This window comes from Notolabrus celidotus, chromosome 9, assembly GCF_009762535.1.
Source record: "Notolabrus celidotus isolate fNotCel1 chromosome 9, fNotCel1.pri, whole genome shotgun sequence".
NCBI lineage: Eukaryota > Metazoa > Chordata > Actinopteri > Labriformes > Labridae > Notolabrus > Notolabrus celidotus.
The window spans coordinates 29,959,355-29,980,338 of NC_048280.1; the positions used below are offsets into that span (position 1 = coordinate 29,959,355).

The 20,984-nt window shown below is 39.2% G+C and overlaps 1 long non-coding RNA gene across 1 annotated transcript; it reads right to left on the reverse strand.

Annotated features, from left to right (window-relative positions):
- Positions 1 to 6,912: 6,912 nt before the first annotated feature.
- LOC117819205 lies at positions 6,913 to 20,771 on the reverse strand. The gene is made up of 2 exons (XR_004632481.1): positions 20,443 to 20,771; positions 6,913 to 7,807 (listed from the first exon to the last, which is right to left on the reverse strand). It is a non-coding gene; the product is annotated as an uncharacterized LOC117819205 (long non-coding RNA).
- Positions 20,772 to 20,984: the final 213 nt, after the last annotated feature.

The following is a 20,984-nucleotide window of genomic DNA, read 5'->3' on the forward strand; positions in this document are numbered from 1 at the left end:
TTTTGATGTCTCAAGTGACATCCTTCTGGTGCACTTTTGTTGTGATTTGAGGCTATACAAATAAAGATTAGTTGATTGATTGATCTTCAAATGGAGTTGAGACGCATTCTAGGGAAACACAGGTATTGACGAGAGTGGGCACAGATCAGCTCCAGAGTGTGGAGCGCTCATGGAGCTTGGCGAACACGCTTGCTGTGGAATCAAGAGTGAGAGATACCTCCCCAACAAACCTGCCAGACAACGTCATATACGTAACCTGCACGACCACCTTCCTTAAAAAGAAGTATAGACTGTAACTAATGAACAAAGGTCTATCAGACACACAGGAGACAGATGTGCTGGAGCTTACAGATCATTTATCAGACCAAGGAAAACTTGTCCAACTCCCAGCAGAGTAGAAGCAAGAATAGTGCAGCTTGATATATTTTTCCAGAGTTATCTTAATGTTCAAAAAGTTAGAAGTTCTCTACTGCTGTAGCATCAGTCGAGATGAATTTGAAATATCACTTCTCAGCACAACATGTTCTGTTCCTTCAGTGTCGGCAGCTGTGAGTGGGAAGATGAGGATATAGAAGACCAAGAGCAAGATTATTCCATCACTTTTTTAACACCTTCAAATTTCTCTTCCCCTGGCATCTTTACACCCTCTCCATCATAATCACTGTCTTCTTCTCTTTGTAGGACAGGAAAAAAAACATCCCCTTCTTATTTTGGGGGACTAATAACAGCAGAACAAACAGCATGTCCCTCTCAGGACCTGGCTGGTATTATCTACAGCCATTATTATGTTTCTGCAAGGTCTTGATGCTCCTCTCTGGAGACTCCTGGGCGTGTAATGGAGCTGTGGAACACAAAGCCTGGACCAATACAGATTAATTGGTCTTTTTGTTTGTTTCGGCAAGTGATCAATTAATTCTGTGTTAACTCGATAAATTGGAAGATAGAAGGATGAGAAAGAGAAGCGAGACAAATGGAAAGAGAAATCTAACACTTCAAGTCTGGGGACTTCCTTCATAATTCATCAGTAACATACTGCTTATGTTTGGCAGGCACTGGAGTGAACCCACAATGCCTGAATATGCTCACACTGTGCATATTCTCATCACCGTGCTGGGGTTGTGTTGGATTTGAATGTCCCATGGCTGCTTGAATGTTGCATCAGAAGCTGCTCCACTTTGGCAAAATTAAGTTTCAAGAGGAAACAGTTCTCTAGTCCAACTTGTTGTTGTTTATTAACCGTTTGCTGTGAATTACCAGAGATTAAGCCATCAGCAGTGTCAATCCAAAACATCAAGTTTGATCTGTGAAACTGAAATTACTGGTTAAAGGGGTTTGAAGGTTAACATATCTGTAACATAGCATCTCAGTGTAGGACTTTTGGTAAAGTGCAGATCAGAGCTTACATTAGCGGTTATTCACCGGCTAAATAGATATCATCAGCCGAAATATTTGATGGGAATTTTTTTTAAATATAACTAACCATGTTGGTCCAAATTTAGGATGGTGCAGTGAAGCCCCTGATTTTTTTGTGCCTTCAGCCAAACGCCACATGTCACATTTACTGATTGGCAGCACAGAAAGCTGATGTACCTGTAGGCTCATCAAAACAACAGGGAAACGCTTCTCCATTGATTTGCAATTAGTATGAATGAGCGGAAACATAACTTCAACTTCTGTCTGAGAAAGATGGTAAAAAAAGATAACCTTGTACAGGGGGTAAGAGGATTAAAATCCAACTGGACCAGAAGCAAAGACAACATCTTTTATCCTATACTCATGGGATATCATATGGTATATTTAAATTTTAACAACAAATAAAACATACAATGAAATGTTTCAACATTGGCCAACCTGCCTGGAAATACTCATGAATGATCATATTAATAGTCTCTTTCCCTCCCCCTCTTCCTCATGCTGCAGGTTGTCAATGAGATGCTGTATGACAGTGCATGATCATTAATCATTTATCTGTTAATTTTTAATTAGAGCATGCCAACCCTGAACTGTAGATGCTGCCATTTGACAACGACTACAAAGAAGTTCTCAAGTCCCAAAAATAAAAATAAATTGCTTTGCTTGCCTAATTATTTTTCTTAATGAACGTTAACACAACTGTTTGACATAGTTGTGTTTTTACGTAACAGAGATGCGACTAAAAAGTTCAGTTAGAAAGAAAAAAAGGTACTAAAGGGATATCAAATGGTTTCCTCGAAACAAAACATATCAATCATGACGGAGCAACAGAGAAAGCCAATAAAAATAGTGTATTTTAATAGGAAAAGTAACTGAAATGACAGGTAGAACGATGAATCATCAGTGCCCAAAAAAATAATAATCACGGTTGAATTGGAGAAGCCAGCGATAACAGAAACATTTTAAGACCTCTTCTTTTATAACTCATCTGAATTGGCTGAGCTGAAAGATAACTGGAGCTCTCAGTTTAAAATTATGGATGGGTGAGGATCTAAGCTGCACAGTCTACAACAACGTGCCATGTCATATTAAGAATTTGTAGGTGATTAAAGCAGTTGGAAAATGTATCCTGACTTCAAAGGACAATCAATGTTGAGAAGCTGAAACAGGGGTTATATGTCATCTCTCATTAGCTTTAGCAGTTTTGTTGAACTCGAGACCAGCAGGAGTGTTTTGACAAGGAGGAAATTAGATGCTGCAATGAACAGGAGAACCTAACTGCATTAAAGTGTTTATCACATTACCACAGTCTGTAAAAGACACACTTGACATGATTATCAGCTTATTTTAGTGGGAGAAAAGGACCCAGGGGAATCAAAAAGCATACTATAGTTTTTTACCATATGTCAAAATAGAGTCTGACACTTAAATTGTCCTCAGAAACCTTAAAGGATAGTAAATATTCTGTTAAAAAAAGACTGCTGAACATAAAGATGTGGTTCAAAAAAGAGAAGTATGCTCAAACACAGTCCCAGCTGACAACACCGCATGAGTCAAGAAATCCCAAATCAATCAAACAGGTTCTCAGTGGGTAGGAGTGCTCCAGCACCTGTCTGGAGGAAGCATTGAAATTCAATGTGAAGTGGGTGTGAAGTGTCAGATGTGTTTGACGAACCCTCTGTCTGGTCTGATCTGCATTTTTATCTGACATTTGTTGATGTAACCTCTTATCAAATCTGGCTCCTGAATTCATATTTCCTGGTAATTTATTTATATTCTTGGTTTCTAGGATTAGGACAGATTTCCATTAACTTGTTATCGAATATCCTTTGTGGTGTCATACAGCTTGGCTTCCTTGAAATGATAGGTTGTTAAAATGTTAACAGTATGGCTAATTTGACTCTGTGAGTTCAATACACAATGAGGCTGGGTGGTTTTAAACTACTGTAATTGCTCAGCGGTCTGACACTGAATAAAGTTCTCGCCTTCTGCCATCTGTGAGCTGAACCACCTTGAACTCTGAAAGAAATGCAAGGGATTATTTACAGCTTTACCTCTTAAAGAGCTGTTTGAAATTGTTCAGTGACATTAGTAGATATGAAAGACTAAACAGTCCTGGCCACCTGCACCACAGTCTCATTTGGTTGATGTTATGTGAAAGTTGGTATTTCATTTAGAGTCAGGTGTTCAAGTTTTGGGCTTGGTTCTAATTATTTCAGCACTATTGAAAGAAACATAATGTTTCTGATTTAACACCCCAGAGTGGGTGCTGAACCCCTATGAGAGTTACTTTCAACATTCAAGCATTCAAAAGTTTCCATTATCCTTCACTACCTTTGAGCATGAAAAGAGGAGGCTGGTGGAGAATACATAACTCCTCACTCTGAAGTGTCAAGTGTGAAGCTGTTTTGTATGAAAATGCTCTGGTTGGTGTGTTGGAAATATGATGGACACTCACAGCATTACTCTCATTTTGCTTTGCAATAATGGCTCTTTGTATGTGACGTGATTTTTCAACATGAATGCAAATTTTAAATCAGACGATAGTGTTGTCTGTCAAGCCCATTTATCCTCCCCTGTGTAGATATAAATAATACATAAGATGGTTTACACTATGTCAATAATGTTTCTTTGAGATTAGATGATATTGGTCCCCTGGCTAATAAGAGTCATTCAGGTAAGACTGAATGGAAAGTGATTTACAGATTCCGTAGTTAAATCTTTAAAGTCTTCTGTGTTATTGGTGCTTACTTAACTTTTGTCATCACAAAAAGTGAATACGGTGTGAGGGGATATTTGTCGAACATAATGCCATTAACTGTATTTAGAAACTGGTCCATTTCATGAGATGAGTACTAATGAATCCACATTGCTGGGAATGGGGCACTGTTGGCCTAGCAGTCTAAGCGCGTGCCCCATATACAGAGGCTATATTCCTTGTCTCAGCGGCTGCAGGTTGGACTTCTGACCTCAACCATTTGCTGCATGTCTTGCCCCACTCTCTGTTCCCCACATTTCCTGTCACTCTCCAGCTGTCCTATCCAGTAAAGGGAAAAATTCCCCAAAATATAACTTTAAAAAACATTGCTGGGAATGTGCCACACTTAGCTGAGAGGTCTTTTTCATCTGTACACCCTCTAAAACAAAAAAACATGCTCAGGTGAAACTATAAAAAAGAGATGTTTTACTTACCATTAAGAAATGTAGCACAGAGACATATAGAACAACATGCACCTGAATAAAGAAGTAACAAGTAGGGGATAATGTATTGCTAGCGGGTGGTTATAGGAAATAGAATGCCGATAGGGGGACACAAGACCCCTCCACTTCATGTCGAAGTCTTGTCCACCCTGAAGGGAATCTATTTGCTCCATCCTGCTCTGTGACTTTTCCCACTGATCAAACATTAGCCAGCTTATTTGTTTTTATTCACATCACACTGAACATTTCCATCAATGATTGGGTTAGACTAGATGAACCGGTCTTCTACAAGATTCTAAATTGATTATGGCGCCCCCTGTGGACAAATCAGGATGATTAATTATTCAATGATCTTGCCCTTTACATGTGCACAGAATGTTTTCGGACAAGAAGTCTCATCCTTCTCAACTCGTAGGGTGATAGGCATATACAAAAAATAACTATACTGAAATATTCATCCTTGTCTGTGATGCTCTGCATACCTTTAATACAGTCAGCAGTATTAATTTCAGTCTGTTTCATTAATGGCTAGAAATTCCTCACAGGAGCTTTAAATATGAAAAAGCATTAAAATAATGAGCAGCCTTGCTAGAGACGAACTGAAACATCAAAAGCATACAGACAATGGAACAGAGACAGATCTGTACTTTGCAGTACAGTGATAGGTAACAGACAGTTCACAAGTTCACATCACAGTTCACAGACTGACTGACTGATAGCCAGGGCTGACAAAGCTTAGAGTGGTTTAAGTGCAGTATAATTCAGACTGAAAAGTTTTTCATGTTGTTTTTATATTTTTTTATGTTGACAAAGATACTTAATACTCTAAATAAAACATAACAAAAAATATTAAAAAAGAAAATGCTTTTTTAAACTCTTACATTTGGAGAGTATCTGCTTACAGTTGAGCCAATTAACAGTCATTGGTGACATATTGTATAGCTGCCATAACTAGGGATTTCACAAAGAAGCAACTAATTTTCCAGTTGTTTAAACAGAAATTTAAATCTGACGAGTCTAAGGGTAAGAAAACACTCAGAAAACAGTCAAAATTGCACTTAATTTATTTGACAGAGCTAAATGGGATCAAAGTTGGCTGGTAATCAACATCAAACTGGTTTGTAGAGAGTGGCTTATGCTACCAGTGCTAGCCTTACCAGCCTTTGGTGTGCCTTGCAGGTTAACGTTCACATGTCGGTGCTTGTTCCCCATTGCTCTGGTTGAATCTCAGTTCCACCTGACACAGCCTACATGCAACTGTATCTCCATTATCTAGATCAAAATACTGACAAACCTAGCTGAAGCTAATGCCATCTGCGCTTGTCTACATCCGGATAGTAGATCATTAAAGCATCATGGTATTATCTATAAACTTGAGCTGCAAAACATTGCAAGTATGAGTATGAGACTTAATGTTAGAGGCAGCGTTGTAATGACCAGAATATACTCAACTAACAGTCATACTATGTGCATGAAGTTACTGTAAATCCAGAATTTCAACTAAGTATTCAAAGAGCACCATACAGTGATATCCGACATAGGGAGGGAAGCTGCATGTGTTAAAAATCAAAGGTATGAATGAAGACCCCTTCAGATTTGCATTGTAGACCCCATTCCTTGCAAAAGCATGTGCCCAGAACTTGTTCTGGCACTGGACTTCAAATTAAGAGTCTTGCCAATTAAGCTATGCAATAAGACCAACATAACACAGGACACTGAAAAAACATAGTTGAGATGTATACTTTGATAAACTTACAACAAAGTTAAATGTATGTATATTATTACTGTGTAACAGAAAAGCAGTTTAAAGCCAGCAATTTTCGAGGTTTAATTTCTAACAATGAAGGGTTAGAAAATGGAACAAGTTGGAATTTATCAATTCTTGGCAGCTGTGACTGATGAATATGGTTTTTGTCAAGGATTTTGAGCTTTTGTTAGTGTAAAAACTCTTGTGGTTTTAGAATTGTATCACTAGACTGCAACCTGAGCTCATTTGGAAAATGATTCATCACACATCTTATCTGCCTGTGTTGGCATTTGATCTCAAATTAACTTGGTTTTCTAAGACATTTTTAAAGACGGAGAAGCTCACAAGGCTCTTTTACTTGATTCTCAAAAGAATGTTGAACTTCTAATTCCTTTAAATGATGTTGTATTTGTAGTCTAATAAAACTTGTATCCTGTACTCAAATGAAACACATCTAGCCTGACCCTGAAGCTGTGCCTCTTGGTGAAAACGTACTAAAGATGGAACGCAGTTAGTTGCATATAACATTGATTTAACCAAGCTGTCACATGAACCATGAAGTGTTGGAGTTTATTCGTAACTTGTCATACTGCTACAGACTTAAACTACAGTATCATCCTCATAAATCCTCTTAAATATTGGCATCAGGACATGCAGATGGAAAACCTTCTTATATGATGTTAAGTCTTCTGCAGAGAGGTGGCAGGTTTAGAGGAGCTGCTGTAGAGACTGGATATCTCTGACATGGCTCTTCAGTCTTATATAGAGGAAAGGGACTGCCTGAAGAGTTACAGACTACAATGATGATCCTCATCTTTAAGAGTGGGACCAGAGGTTGTTGATTTGGACATAAGGACTTACAAAAGACTTCAAATGTCTCTCAGGATTTAACAAGAATAAGAGAAACATGAACGGCAATGTTGACAGGTGGGTTGGTGCATCATCAGGTATGCAGAGATTGAAAATAATTGGGATGAAGAGAGTGCTGGATCTTCTTTCCAAACTTGGCCTACAGTCATGAGTCTTGGGTGGCGACCAACAGAATTAGATAGGGAGTGCAAGTAACTGCGACAAGCTGGCAATACAGGATGACATGGGCTCAGCTTAAGGTTTAGGGAATGGGGAAGGAGTCCAGACATCCCTCTTTTCCATCATAGGAAGCCAGGTAAGGTGGGGTTTGGCATCTGAATAGGATGCATTTTAGGCACCATCCAAATGAAGAGTTTTCCAGAGACATCCAACTTCAATTACATTTCTCACCTGGGACACTCTGGTATCCACTGAAGCAGCAAAAAAATGTTGCTGATGGAGAAAATTTTTGTACTCACTTGCTTATCCTGCAGCCACCGTGACACATCAGATAAGCGGTTGTAAGTCAATGAATGAAGAGAAAGATGGATGGGTAATGTGACTTTAATGGGCCCGGGAGAAATCCTTGGGGGTCAACTGTAGAAGAAAAGAGGGGAACTTATTCATGCAGCTGTAGTCAAATTTACAAAAGCTAATTTACCCATCTAAGTGTGCCTGATGAAATATTCAAGGTACAAAAGTTAGACATTAGACTTCTGTTGTTCACAATGTCAAACGCTTCCATGAGGTCAAGAACCCCAGCTCCAATATCATTACCTTTATCCAAAAGATAAATGAATACCGGCTGACCTTGGCTGTCTCAGTTGAATAATTGGCTCTAAAGCCAAGTTACACTGTTTGCAGGGTAAATGAGTTAGTGTTAAGGTGGGAACTTAATGCTGAAAGGCTGTCCTGAGGAAGGCCAATGTATTCTCTAAATTAAACAATTTGCCATGTTATGTTGTCTTTAACCTCACCATTACTGTGGAAGATGAGTCTACAGCTCATAGGGGGATGCAACAGTTCAAAACCCTCCTTTTCATTATGCTTCATTATGGAGGACAGCCATGATGACATTGGCAGGTTTAAAAGCGTGGTCTTCTTTGCATTAAAGGCAGAGTCCATTTCAGATGTATCAACAGCATAAACTTCTTTTTCTAACAGGCAATCTAAACATGAGCATTTTAAATGTGTTAACGCTCGATAAAGATGAATGTTATATTGCTTCAACAACACGAGAACAACACAAGTTGTAGTTTTTTCTTTTATCATTTGTGTCAGTTTATAATTAGACAAAGCAGACTTTTTGTTCTCTGGATGATGTGGCATTGCAGATTTCTTTGGACATTGTTTAAACTTTATAATTTTGCCAAAATGGAAATAATCATGTATTGATCCTCTTTGTTGTAAAACTTTACATTTAGTTAATAAGCTTTTAAACTTCCCAATTTAAACTGTGGGATAAAAACACACCCATATCTTACCCCCACAGCCTAAGCTAAAGAGACATTGTCTTTCAAACCTGGTTTCACTTAGTCATTATTTACAATATTGTAGTATTGAATTGTACTTAGTAAGGGCCTGTTTAATTCCTTTCACTATAATCTGTTTAGCTGAAAACGATCCCTCAGACATAACCAGAGGGGACAACAAAGCTTGAAAACCTTGAACACTGGGTGACAAAAGAAGGAAGCAGATGGTAAACAATTGTGCAGCATGCATGGTTTAGACTAAGAAGTAAGTTTATGTCACCAGGGTTTACTTTGGTTGTAAAGATGAGTGCAACTGTGTGAAATTAGACAGCAGACACAATAGTTTATTGAAATATTGTACACAGGATCTGGCTGAACCTGATGTGTATCTTAATTTGATTTAATCCCAAAGCATCACTTCTTTTGATCTATTATCCTGAGTGTTTATGGACTGCTCTTTCATGGTATTAGCGTGAGCTCTAAAGTCAAACATAAATAGTTACAGCTCAGCAAAAAGAACTTGGCTATCTTTGGGAGTCACTGTCTGTCAAACTTATTGAATCTGGACCTTTTGAAAATGTGATTTGATTTCAGAACATTTTTAAATTGAAATGTCAGATGAGATAAATTCCACAACTTGAGTTTAAAAATTGTGTTGACTTACACACAGGTCTTGTGGAGGTGGTTCCAGAGAAGATTGTTTTTAAATATTTTCATCTACCAAAGGGGGACCCAGAAGATGATTCCCAAACTGGTGTAAGTCAAACAGCAGCTATGAACTACTTTTTTGTTTTGGCCAATAACACATTGTAAAAAGTCTTGGTACAGGGTTTTGGGAGTGCTACGTTTGTGAAATTTAACATTACACCCGTGCAGTTGGGAAACTACTCTGTCAGCTGACCATTGGTTGGTTCAGAAGTAGAGTTTTGCCATTGACTTATCCTCTTATAAAACAAATGTGCATCAAATTTCACTCCAAGACACCCTTTACAGTAAGGTCTGGACTGTAGACAGGAAGGTGGACAACAAATATGTAGAGTTCTAAAAAGTTTAGGATGATTGTCAAAGTGGTTATGTCTTATTTTCCATACACAAATAATAAATAGCCGATTACCCAAACAAAAATTGATTACTCTGGTTGGAGAGTGAGTCCTTACCCTAAGTGAATGAGTTGAAGTATCTCAGGGTATTGTTCACACAGGACGGTAAAACAGATCGAAAAATTGATAGCTGTGTCAGTGCAGCATCAGCAACACTGCAGACATAGTACCATACCATTGTGGTGTAGAGAGAGCTGGGCCTGAAGGCAAAGCTTTTGATTTACCTCATGATCTATGTTCTAAAGAATGAGATCATATGATCAAATGGCTGAAATAAGTTACCTACAAAGGGTAGCTGGGCTGAGCCTTAGGGGGGTAGGGTCAGGAGCTCAGACATCCAGAGAAGGCTTGAACTATAGCCTCTACTCCTCTCTATGAACAGGAGGAGGTTGAGGTGTTTCACGCATCTGATAAGGAAGTCTCTTTGGTGACTCCCTTTGGAAGTTTTCTGGGCTTTCACAGCTGAGAGTAGACCCCAGAACTGATTGGAGGGATGTATTTCCTGTCTGACCTGGGAACACCTCAGAATCTCCAAGGAGGAGCTGGAAAGCGACTCTGGGTAGAGGGAAGTTAGGGACAACTTGCCTAACCTGCCTTTAAGCAACCTGGGCCCAGGAAAGCAGGAAAAAAAGGAAGGTTTGTGCCAAGTCCACTTGGAGTAGGCATTAAGCTTGACACTGCCAACTTGGTCCTAAACAGAAGTGACCTCTATAGCCCTTGAGCAAATGGTGATATTGGAGTTGTAGTATATTAGGGCTATTAAGTATAAGCTTCCTGAAGGGTCCACTATCAATGGCGTGATTTTGCTGCTCACTGTTTGTTCAGAGGATTGAGGATTCACTTCCTAACTCAACTCAAGTTCAGAGTACATTTTGAAAATGAGAGACTGTCACCAAGTACAGTGTGGTTTGACAACTTGCTCTAAGAGCATTTGTAGTGAGACAGACTGTGCCCCTAAAACTTCACCATTAGATGTCCTTGTCAACTTCCATTACTTCAGCTCTGTGCACTTTTGTCCATGAGCTGTGTTGTTGTACACAAAGCAATGCAAGAGCAGCGGTTCAGTCGTTGGTAACGTCTACCAAGCTGGTCTCAAAAAGTCAACACATTACTAAACTGGCTGTATGGAAGCAGAGACTGTTGAGATATGGAGGACTGCTTAACATTAGTGGTTCTATAGCTGTGTATGAGCAGCATGCACACCTTTACTTCCATTACTGGCCGGAAATCTAATGTTTTCAAATCAAGGGGAGCAAAGAAGAGAATTAAAATAACAGTGTTTTGTGAAAAGAGGAAAGTTAGTCTGATAAAATAGTGTTACTGTGGTGCTGAAACTGAGAGTAAAGCAAAAAAAAAGTTAAAGCTTCATTGAACAGCCAAATCTTAACATCCTGGCAGAGGTCTTTGCAATGCTGAGGTCAGACTACAGGATCTTTCGTTCTGTTACGATCGTCACTGTGTCAGATGAAGCGATCACAGAGCCATAAAATCGTGCCTTGACTTGACCGACACACATGACATACTCCACAGTGATACCCAACCAATTATCACGATCGACTTGGAAGGACAGGAGAATTGGAAAGAAGAAGGCCTGGGTCAGGCGACACACCAAATACTGACAGCAGTTACCCACCTGGCTACTGACGTGTATCATATATTTCATGCCATCATTTCCCTTTTTCAGTCTGTGATGATAGTCCCTCGATGACACATCACAAAGGAAGCCAGGGTGTTGCTTGAGCTCGACAAACTTTCCTTCTGTCTCATAGCTCCATCTCTCAGCACCAAAGTCATCAATCTTGCTTTGCTTCACCATTTTGTTTGTATATGCTCGTGACTTTGGCATGTGCAGAGTGCTCTGTGCTCTCATTGGTTAACATTGCAGACATGACAGAACAAATTGTAGAAGGCAGAGAGGAAAATCAAACGTGTAAGGCTTTCTGTTTGGAGGTATAGTGAGGGGTCACAGACATGACCTTCATTGTAGCTTACTATGTCACACTCAGGGTGCGATTTGTGAAAAAAACAGGGGGTGGGGGGTGATCTCCAAAAAATGTTCACGACTTTGGTAAGTTTGCGAACAATAATTATAACGAATATTCCTTTTTCTGAAACAACCTACACATCTCTCCAACCCATTAATATCTAGCCATTCTGTATTTTAATTAGTTAATGTATTCACATTACTAATCAGTTATCACAAAAGTACAATAGATGTCAGAACATGAATTATATTAATTTTTTAAAATCTTAGAATAATGAACTTAAAGTATCTAACTTTAATTATAACATTTAGAATAAATTAACAACTTTATAACATCCAACCCTAAACTATTCTAAGTGCCATGCCAGTGTAAGATGAGATTTATTTTGGTCTATTTTATTTTAAGTGTCACCAAATAGGCTAGCCCTTATTTCATTTAATTTTATTTGTATCACTAAGTTCTTTAGTGAAGTTCAAAAGATGTATATTTCATATATTGCACTGCCTTTTTAAGGTTGCTCAGGGTGATATGGTTTTGACTTTTGAGTTGAAGTAAAGGTGTCACATGAGTTCGATTTGCTGTTGTCCTACGTTAATGAAGAGTCATTAAAGGCATCATGACGCACAGCAGAAGTTGTCCCACGGTCTTTCTTCCCCACAGCCCTTAAGTATGATTAAATTAAGTTTCTAGTTAACGCTGTTGAAGTTTAACAGTTCCGGAGAGATACTTAAACAAGTTACGGTGTTACACTAATTTTGTCATTCAACTTTTTCGCAGTTTTAGCCATCATCCCGTTAATGAAAGCTGGATCAATACACGTTCCTCTCTCCATAGATCAGAGCGGGCTGGCTCGACGCAACCTCCTACGAACTTGGGCAGTAGGGAGAGGAGGGCGGAGGCATAGGTGAACATAAAGCTGCATCTTCCACCTGTGTAATCTCCGGAGATGCTGGCAGATGGATATCGTTAACCCTCGCATTATCTGTTCTTGACTTTTTCGGTTCAATTTTTGCTGAAAAAATTTAGGAAATGCTTTGTTGCAGTTTCATTTCAGTAGACTACTTGCGTTACGTTGCTAGCAAACTTAAAAAGTAGCCTAAACTATATTGTTTATATTTATATTTGTTCATTTGTCAGGAGGCGGGTCAGTTGGCACCATCTGCTGGTGGTAGGAAATGCATTATATTACCATAGGGGGGAATGAGACGTACCCCCCCCAGAGATAAAAACTGTAACACCAGAGGGGGGAAATGATTTTTGAGGCTGACAGACCACAAAAGCGTCTGTAATATAACCTGACTTCAGCATGAGACCATCTTATTTTTTTTATTGTAGTGTTTATATCTTGTACTGTAAGACTGCTGTTCAGTGAGGTTAACTTGTACAAAAGTGTGCTTACAACATTGTAGTAGTGCCAAAATAAATGAACACATGGACACTTTTAACTCTGAGGGTGTTTGTTGTGTTTGTTGCTGTTTTAAATTTGCATTGCAAGCAAAAATTTAATCACTGCAGATAGTATGAGTCATACACAAGTTATCTTGCTACCAACTACTACTGGTCTGCAAAATACAGTGTGTAATTGTTGCTTGGATAACCTCCAGGACAGTCTCAGCATAAAAAGTTATCAGGAGTGTGAGAGTTTATTCCGAATGAGCAGTTTTATTTGTTGTAAAGATGATTATTGGTTTCACAGTCTGTCTCTGCCTGTCACTGCCCAGTTCTGGTTACATAAAAAAAAAAGTATTCATCTTTTATTTTACCAGGGAGGACCCACTGAAACCAAGGTCTCTTTTTCAGGGGTGCCCTGCAGCAATACAATTAAATACAATTAAAAAAAACCCACATATAAACACAATTTTAAAAAGTCACAGCTACATTAACAACACATTCATATTTGCAGACCCAAACCGTTCTAAATGCTTTCATGTTTTAAAACAATTGCAGCTACTTTCATTAAGCAGCTCAGACACTGCCTCTTTAAAAACATCAAACGATATCAGAGAGGGTAGTTTAATTGTCATTTGAAAGTTATTCCACATCATGGGAGCAGCAGTACCAAAAGCAGTCTTTCCACATTCAGTTCTAAACCTTCTTTTTTTTTTTTTAAGTAATCCAGTTTTGAGATCTGGTTGTATGGTTTGATGTGTAGTAAGGGGGGAGTTAACCTAAGAGTTCCCTATAAATAAACAAAATACTGTGCTTCTTTCTACAAAGACACAACAAGGACCAGTCCAGGTGCAATGTAGGTCACAATGGTGAATCTGTGATCTGTGATAAAGCAAAGTGATATATTGCATCCAATGGTTTCAATGCAGTTGCATGCATATAGTGTGTCTCCATAGTGCAAAACTGGCAGTAGTATAGTAGCCTGCACAATGATTCTCCTATTCCTCTCTGATAGGCAGTAGTCATTTCTATAAAAAAACAAACAGTTGAGGCCTTAGTTTATCAATTCAATTTGAAATATGGACCTTAAAGAGAGATCCTGCTCTAGTCAAATACCAAAATACTAATGCTGTTTCACACGTTCAATGTTTACATCGTTCAATGTGGACAAGGTGGTTCAGTGTTCTGCCCTGGAGAAAAACAAATATTTAGTTTGTTGCAGTGAGTTAAAATCAGTCTGTTACTGCAGAAGAGCCTCGATGTTTGAAGGTGCACAGTAGTATAACATGGTATCATCTGCATAAAGATGAAATTTACAATTTTTAAATTAATCTCCAATGTCATTAATATACAGAGAAAGAAGAAGTGGTCCAAGGATTGATCCCGGGGTTACATAAAGTGAAGGGTCATCATCATGACATTTTATACAAAAAAAATCAAACTGATGACGATAAACCGTGGCAGTATATGGTACACTAACAAATTAGAGAGGACTGAGACATAATCCCTGAGGCGCCCCATAGGTCAGAAGGGGAACGTTTCTTGTAGTCTATTAAGTATCTTACTACATGGAGGTGATCAGTTATGGAATCTTAAGACAAACCTATATCCTCAGAAAAATTTGTCTGAGAGTCATAACATTCATAAAACAAGTTGCTTTTCGTTGTGTTTTGAAAATGAATACTTTGAATGTCTTGTGTTGTGTTTCATGTGTGGCTTCGGATCTTCACAGTGTGTATCGATGTTTATACATTGGTCTGTGTTTGTGACTAAGTGTTGTTTATGATAAGTCCTGCTAAACAGGCAGGAGGCACGTAGTCACACAGACAGCCTGCCTCCTAGGAAAGGTGTGAGTTCACACTTTTCTCCGCCAGTCGATGCCAAAAGACGCAACATTTCTCACCAACACTAAAGTCCTGTTCAGTATTCCTTCAGAGAAACAGCAGAGACAGTTTCCATACACTCTGTACACCTGTTAGTGATCCACACACACCTTCTCAGGATGATTGTGTTAGCATCCTTTTTTTTTGTATTGATCAGCCAAGAATGAAAACACAGAGTTGCAGTTATTAACCACAATGCTGCAGTACATAATTATTTGAAGTGGGGAAAAATGCTTTTGTGTTTTCTTCAAGAGAAAATGAAAGGGGTAAATGGATTGAAATAGTCTTTGCTGGAAAGTATGTACTTCCAATTTATTTCATAACCATGTGTACTGTTCTGGAGTTCTTTAACAGAGTACAGGCTGAACTGTTTTTCATCATCAAAATACAGAAAAACAAAATTGTGCAGTGGTAGAACAGAGGAATCTCCTTGTATGGTATTTCCCATCAGCTTCCTTCTGGTTGCATCACCTCCATTTCTTGCTCTGAGCCATTAAACTGGACACGCTCTGTACTTGGTTCAGAAAAATAGCCATCAGCTAGGAGAAAAGCTGTTGCTTACCTGGGTGGAATTGTTTTCTCTCAGGGGGTTTTCTCTTTTAGCCCAAATTCTAAGGTCTCTATTTTCCTTCTCTATGTGTTGTGGAAAAAGCTGGTATTTTCAAAAAGAAAACAGTGTGAGCCCTTTTCAAACAACACTGTTGTTTATTCTGACTTAAAACTTTTCTTGACCCCCCCAACAATTGGTGATTTACATAAGCCCTGCAGCTCAGTAATTGCTTTTAAAGGTAGGTAGCTGTCTGTGAACATTAGAAGGAGGCAAAATAACAACCTTGTTGTTCATTTTTTGCAACATGTCTCTCCAAATATCCTATTGCAATAAATACATGCAATGGATAATCAAAGGTGTATAAAGCTTGTTTCTGGTAGCTGAGTTTCAGAACATCCACACACGAGGAGGCCTTGCTATGTTTTTGTACCAAACAGTCAGACAACATTTGAAATGCAGCAGAAACCATAGCTAGAAGGCTGGTGCATGAAAACAAATGATGCACTTTAATAGAATTATCCACGGATTTTGCATTTCAACCTCATTACACTGTGAAACTCCCAATTGTCAGTTTAAGACAAAGAAATGCAGCTAAACTTCAGCAACTGTGTGTCTCATTGCTCTTGCTCCTCTTTCTTCTGAAAACCTGGCAGTAATTACTCATAATGAAACTCGACTGTGCACCAGTTGATCAGTGTTCTATTCTCTTATTATCTAATGTAGCTTAACGCTAGCCTCAAGCAGCTGACCGATGAGCTACAGAAGTCTGATAACCACCCTTCCTTTTAATTAACAATCACATTTAAAACTTTCAAAGGGGGAATTCATCAAGCATTGATAGCAGCTACTAATTGTACCAAGAATTGTGCATCATTTGCCCCCACTATCTGCTCTGTCTCAAGGTCTAATTCACAAAGCAAACTACCTTAATGATATTTGAGTGGCAAAACCTGCACAACTTCTGCAGCTCTGTGCAATTTGCTCCAGTTTTGTGTCTTATTGTGACTGAGATGAGCTGCCATTATCTCCACTCTCTGCTGGGCAGATCTGTGCTGTATGTATCATTCTGGTGGCGCAATTGTATCCACATACATGATGAGCTGGACGAAGAGGGGAAATACTATGCTTTTTGTGGAGTGGATTCATGACAGATGTGATACGAATTTCAAAGTTTATATACAGCTTACTTCCTATAGTGAGCAAGCATAAAGCAGCTTGTTCAGATTTTTAAAAAAAAGCTGTGACGCGTGTGATGGCGTCTGATTGATTTAACGCATGGATATTGTAAAAATAGTACTTCTAAAGTATTAACTGACTTTATGTACAGATTTTACTCTTATGTCATCCAGAGGTGGAATTCTCGAGCATGAGACTTGGAGCGTGCTAACATTTTTATATACTTCAGCTCCATCAACACCAGCTCTCAGCAGAAGGTACAAATTTCACTTACTGCATGTTGCTGTTAGCGCTGGCATTTGTAAGTTAGATGTTATTTGCAATTTGGCTCATTTGCATAGAAAAAGGGCCTATTTTCTCCAAATGAATGGATAATTGATCATTTTAATATATGCAAATAACTCCAGCGCACAGTAATGCTATTTGCATGCAACCCTTTGTGCATACTTTTAATTTGGACAATGTTTTTTGTTTGTTTGTTTGTTTGTTTGTTTCATTGGTAATGTCTTCTTGTCTGTACAGGTTTAGCAGTGCAAAAGCTTTACAACACTTTTGACAGCACCAACCAATCGAGTGGCATGTGTCCAGGTAAATTAAGATCATGTGACAGAGTGACACCATCCCTGTGGACATGTGCAAAGGTCATGACAAGGTGGATAATGTTAGAACATGGGAAGACATAAAGAAGCAAAAACACCACAACAGAGGGCAACTCAGGAAAACAACAATAAAAGCTAATCAACCTACTGCCAGGATAAACTATGACCTGCTGTTTCTTGCACTTTTATAGACTTTTCAGGCATGTTAACTTTTTACTCTGTCTGTACCTGTCTTCACATCATAGCTTTTTAATGGTTGCCCTGGTTTGTTTCAGCATGAGTGTTATAACACACAAGCTAGATTTCAAATCCTCAAAGTAGTTGGAACGGTACATTGCATATTTGACAAAGAGGCCCAATTTGTATTTTGTCCATTTTTTGCCTCTTAGAGCTAATTGTGCCTTCATATCCTGCACACCGCAATTAAATGAGTCAGAGGCTGAGGGTTGGAGATAATGGAAATATAGTCCACCCAGTAAATTGAGAATTACAAGAAAGTGCGCTGTGCTCCAACGTGACGAAATAAAAATTGACATGGGCATTTTGGAAGTGAGTGCACAATCACTTGAAGGTTTGGATCTTACGCTCTGCTGCTAATGCCTGAGCTCAGACTGTCAACTCAGCCCTGTGTTTAAACCTGTTCCAACAGCGAAAGACACTCCGCAAACTCTTTGTCCTTCCATGCTTGGATTGACTTCTTACCTTGAAGAAAGTCAAAGAAAGGCAACAACTGAAGGTGACATACCAGCACATACATCTACATACAGCTTGGATCGTGAACCAGCGCTGTTGACTTCACACTCGATGCACATTATGTTCACATGCACATAAAATCCAAAACAGATGCACAGGCATGCATCTGTAGGTCTGACAATACATGATTTGCAAGCATAAACAAGATGCCCTGATGCATAGAGACTTAAACAAACTGGCTCACAGACATGCGGATAAATGTATGCAACCCACAAATGAACTCCCTGACTCTTGAACATCGTAAGAACTGAAAATGTGAAACTCAAATGCACAGACACATGCACTTACATGCCAGCTCATTTCTCAGGAAATGCCTATTTTGGAGGGTGTCATAGATGTCAGCAGTGACTGTCACACCCCAGGGGATTCTGGGAAATAGCAGCGATGAGTGAAAAAAAAATGGAGAAGTCTGCATTTTGCAGAAGAAAAAGAGAGAGATGTGAGTACAAGCCACAGAGTAGAAGGTGGAGATGAAGGCGAAGGAGGAACAATCAATTCTCTGACATCTCTAAATGTGCACTTGATGATGCATACCTAAACAGGTCTGAAATGGTCCGCAGGGAGAGAAGAGGAAAGTTAGGGAGGTGAATGAGAAAAAGGGGAAGGAGAGTGGAGGAGGGGGTTAGGGGGGAAGCAAGAGACTAGATTAATGAAGAGAAATTGGGAGGGAAGGAGATAAAGGAGGACCTAAGTTGGACTGTAACGTCCATCTATTTGGGCCTTAAACAGCAGCTGGTCCTCTGAGGACTCAGCTCTAAACGAAGTGGTCAGCCTTGCAGGTCGTTCTGAGGTCTGTAGAGAATGAGGGGAGTAAGAGCGGAGGGGAGAGCAGGTGAATACTGATGAGGGGGCTGGGGGAGGTAAAGGAGCGGCCAGAGATTGTATGTGGGACCCGCGAGCACTCTTACCATCACCACAGTTCATTTACCACAAAGACTTGGTTACTCTGCATAAAAAGAGAGATAAGAAACTTTGTCTCAGCCTATTTTTCTTCCGATTATCTTTCAGGCATTTCCTCCTCTCTTGAGAGAAGAATGGGGAGGTGGAGGTAAGGGGTAATGTGATACAATTACTCATCAAAGTTAATTAAAAACACACCTACAAAAGGAGGACAAATGAGGAAAAAACCAATATACAGCTCCCGAAATGAGACTGCTACGTATCATCAACCAGTGCACTGAGGATATTGGCCTTTTCTTTTGCAAGTAGAACCTCAATTTTGTTGAGGGATGAAGGCAGCAATAATGTTCTCCTCTTAAATACTCAGTGATATGTAAATCTGCTGATTGGGGAGGCCATAGAAGTAGTCTGACCTCAGTGAGTCCATTCCATTAGAAAATAAGTGCACGCATTAAGACTGCTCACCCACACACATTCCTATCTCTGAAAAGGAAAATTAACCTTAATGTGGCACAATTACATTTTAAAACATTTCCTATGACCCTGAGGAGGAAAAGTGGAATGCTGAAGAAGTTTCAGACTCAAGCCCTCCTTAAATATGGACCTTTACAATGTTCCTCTGATGTCTATTATGCATGCCAGTCTCATGTCTGAATAATCCTTCAGTCACTCTGTAGAAGAGCATTTCCACAAGGTCAGACATCGAAATGTTTCCATAGCAATCCCAACACGGCACAGTTCAAAAACTAAATGCCATCACATTATTAAAGGATACAGCATGTTCAAGGTTAAAATGAACAGAGAAATTGAATATACTTATCTTAACACTTTACCTAAGTAGTCATTTAATTATCATTCCTTAAGCACGGCAAAGGATTCCAATGTTTTCCACTTATTTTATTAGAGATGCACTGATCATGAAAATCTGGGTTGATTCCCACACATGTTGTTACATTACATTACAAGAGCTGTGAGATTTGTATTGATATTGTTGTAACTTGAACATATCTTAAAAACTGAATGTTTGTGATCTTTTAAAGAGACAGCGTGATTCTCAAACCTTGGCGACATTGTCTTCACGCATGTCCAAAACATGACTTCTTCTGCCAAATGAAAAAGATTAAACTGATGAGATAAAGCTTTGGATTTTCTTTACTACTACCCCCAATTTACAGGGAAAGCTCAAAAGTTAGATTGGTGGTTCAAGGCTGACCGTCACTAGCAGAGACAAAAGGAGGAACACCACACAGAGATGGGTGAGGGATGTTCAAACACACAAGGAGCTGAAGACAAAATATTTTGACTAAACTTAAGAAAACAGACCCAAAGCAAACAAAAACAGCAACACAGTTTGAGCTTTGGCACAATTACAGGACTGACTGAGAGAGAAGAAAGAACCAACAGAATAGTTACGGGAAAGAGGACCTGTTGCGAGGTTCTCTTCTTCACTGACGTTTCGAAGACCCACAGGCGTAGTTGGGTAAAATTTAGGTGAAATTTTTATTGGTGCCGGCCATAGTGCAGTGCAGGATCTTTACAAGAAAAAAAAAGTGAGGAGAACAAAAAGAACAACTCAAAAGATTACTTACAAAAAAAACCCAATCACAGACTGGTCCAGTGAACAGACACTGCTCAGCAAGCTACCTCCTTCATGCCAGACAAAAAAAAAATACCAGAGGGAACTGAACAAAGCCCTCTTATATAGCCAGTGACTCCTCCCACTGTTTTAACAAACATTACTTTTTAACAATTAAACCAACAACATAAACCCCAAGAACAGTATATTTATCACAATTTTCTGGTGGTAATTTACTTAACCCTAAACCTCGATTTTAGGCGGTAAAAAACTCATAAAAATATTTTACTTTCACACCCATGTGGCACTTTTCGCCCGCCATAGGCCCTACTTAATATGCGGAAACGGGACACTCCGTTTCCGCGGATTCCACGCACCCAGGTAAGCGGTT